Source organism: Oryctolagus cuniculus, chromosome 8, assembly GCF_964237555.1.
Source record: "Oryctolagus cuniculus chromosome 8, mOryCun1.1, whole genome shotgun sequence".
Classification (NCBI taxonomy): Eukaryota; Metazoa; Chordata; class Mammalia; order Lagomorpha; family Leporidae; genus Oryctolagus; species Oryctolagus cuniculus.
The window spans coordinates 114,644,126-114,647,209 of NC_091439.1; the positions used below are offsets into that span (position 1 = coordinate 114,644,126).

General features: G+C 37.0%; 1 long non-coding RNA gene across 2 annotated transcripts; it reads right to left on the minus strand.

The window, feature by feature from the left end:
• Positions 1 to 269: 269 nt before the first annotated feature.
• Positions 270 to 2,871, minus strand: LOC127487371 (uncharacterized). Of its 2 annotated transcripts, none has more exons than XR_007914193.2 (3): positions 2,781 to 2,871; positions 1,734 to 1,863; positions 270 to 1,026 (listed from the first exon to the last, which is right to left on the minus strand). It is a non-coding gene; the product is annotated as an uncharacterized lncRNA (long non-coding RNA). The 2 variants fall into 2 exon arrangements; XR_007914190.2 differs by having other exon boundaries at positions 2,706 to 2,853.
• Between the last annotated feature and the right edge of the window lie 213 nt (positions 2,872 to 3,084).

The following is a 3,084-nucleotide window of genomic DNA, read 5'->3' on the forward strand; positions in this document are numbered from 1 at the left end:
GCATCCTGGTCTCCCTTGTGGGTGGCTGTCATACTAGTACTGGGACCATCCTCTGATCCCTTCCCAGACACAGTCACAGGAAACTGGTTCAGAAGCAGAGAATCCAGGATTTGAACCAGCACTCTGATGTAGGATGCCAGCTCACAAGCCCAGCTTAACCAGTTTCATCACAAAGTTGGCCTCTCAACTTTGATTTTGCAACAAGATTCAATTTTTCATTTAACACATGCTACAAAAATTTTTAAAAAATTGAAAGGAGGTGAAACAAATATTTGAATTTATTGGATTCATAAGTTTCTGACTAGGCATGAATTAAGTTTGCATATTTATTTCTTCTTTAGAAGGTAAAGGTTCTAAAAATATGTAAGGTCTATGTTCATAATCCCAGTATACGATCTTACATAAGAAATGCACACAGACATCCTCTTGGAATATAAATAGCACCACTGGAAGAGACTTCTAATGAAGGAGGGTGTGTGTAGATTTCCTGTTAATTTTAGCAGCGTTCTGCTCTTTTGCCTTCTTTTAAAACTGCTATTCACAGTGTGTCTGTGAAGGTAAACTCCCCTTTCATGATTTGAAGCTTATTGATGGTTATTGTCAAGCTCAGTATGATAAATGCAGCTTCAAATGGAAAAGCGAAAACTGTCCACCTAGCAGCCTCTTATCATCTTGTCAAGAGGCAAGTTTGCTGGTGCCATTTTACCAGAGTGATATCCTTTTTTTCTCAGACTGGGCTTAATGATGGCATTGATCAAAATGTTAATTTATGTTGATTTGTCAAGACATGATGATTGTAGTGATAAGCCTTCATGATTGGTACTTCCAAAGTAAATGTTCTGAAATGAAAAAATGTGTGTTTCCCTGGCCACAGAAATGGATTCTGCTCTGCGGTTAATGTTTCATACAACTCAACTTCATTAGGCAGAACTCAGCTAATGACATCATGAATTTGTTTCATTTTATCAAATTGCATTAATTAGGGAAATGCACTGAATGTTGATTGTGAAGAAACACTCTTTTTCCCTGGAATAAGAAAAGAAAAAACAAGGTAACTGGATTAATTTGCCCTTCCTTTTTTTTTTTTTTAACCTTCATTAACTAGGAATGTGAAGATCCTTTCTCAACATGAAAGCATGAGCAAGTTTGTGTTAATATGATTGTTATTAACCAATTTAATTGCTGGAATTTTAAGTGAGTGATCTACTGGACCAGTGCAAATCTCTGACAACCCTATTAAATACTGTATCTCTAGAGTCTTAGGCATTTATTAGGAGAGCAATCATTGAATTCTTTCTTATAATTATATAAATTATGTTCAATTTGTTATACCATCCTGCTCTCAAAGCTTAGAATAATACCAGTTGTGACCTAGGTGTTTTATTTTTGATCATTGTATGCTATAGAGTACACAGGATCATCATTGCCTTATGTAGGTTGTTAAAATATTGTTAAACTGCTCTTAATTATGCCAACATTTGAAAGTCACATCATTTGTATGCAACTCTAGGTGTTCTGTAGATTAGAGGGACATAGTTGACTTTCTTTATTGAGAAAACACAGATTCTTTCTTATATTCATTCTGTTGAGGACTTCAGTTCCAGTTCATGTTGGAAATTACGTTTCACAAATATTGCCACATGCAGCCCAACCGTAGCTCTGTTTTCAAATCTGGTAAGCCCATCCTCAGTGGGGCCTGAAACAAAGCCCAGTCTTTAGAAGTAAATACCCACCAGGGTCAAAGCAGAGGTCGTCTTCCTGTGTAAGCTCTGGATAGCTAAAAGGAGGCTTTTTCTCAACTTGGAGCTGTTAATTGCACATACATGCCATTACCAAAGGCAAGATATGTTCTTAGAATTGTTTCTACAAAGAAAATTGAATCTGTTAAAAACTAATTAAAATTAAATTTTAAATTAAAAATATGGAATATACACTAGCACATTAACTATTGGTTGCAAATGGATGATTTATATAGAGATTCTTATATGATGTAATAAAGATTCTTATATAGCCATGTACTTTGAATATTCACTTGCCCTTCTGTGTCCAGCCTTCATACTTTGTCAGCCATGAGACAACATACTCATAAGACTAAGAACAACAACTCACACTTCAATATCTTTCAATGAAACATCTCATGATTAATCTTCAATTTAAAATCTGAATGATGGGTATGGTGTTAGATGCTTCAGTCCCACATTGTTGTACCTTAGTTTTGGTTCTGCTTCTGGCTCCCTATTTCAGTTTTCTGCCAATGCAAGGCAACAGGTAACAGGCGATGACTCAGGGAATTGTTTCCCTGCCACCTACCTGGGAGACTTGAACTGAGTCCGTGGCTCCCTGCTTCAGCCTGGCGCAGCTCCTATTATGGACATTTGGAGAATGAAGCAGTGGATGATTTCTCTCTCTCTCTCTCTCTCTCTCGGCTTCTCAAATTAAGGAGAGAAAAATGAATCAGAGAGTGTATTGGATGCCTAAAGATTTCTATAGTTCATTTAAGGAGTTAACAATCTCCTCTCTTTCTAGACCTCAGTCTGTTCAACCCTAAAATCCTTCCTTCACACTCTAATATCGCATGATCTTAGGACTTAAAAAATAACCACTTCACTCCATGTTGCTCATCTTGATCAGCTGAGTGTTTTATTAAATCAACCATGTCAGCTACTCAGGCATTATGAAAAATATAAGATAAATTCAGCATTCACTTGAGGCATAGTTACTGGTTATCCATGTAGAAGCTATGAAAGGAGCTTTAAGGAAATCCAACAAGGAGTCTGCACCTTCTCACACCATGGTCATAGGTGAGGTCTGAATGTAATGGCTCAGGCAGAGCCCAACAGGAAGAGAATCTCAACCAGTGGAATGTGAGTCTTTTCTACCTTTGTCACATCATCTTTTACCACTGACAAAGGGTGAGGTCGTCGGTGTGTTTCGCTTAGTTCTATTTGGAACATGGTCTTCCAATAACACTTAAATGAGACACATTTGCAAGAGAATTTTCCGATTCTGTGTGAGTACATTGAACATTATAAGCAGTGAGAATGAATACTCAGTGGTGGAGAGAATAATTGTTTTTAACATTTT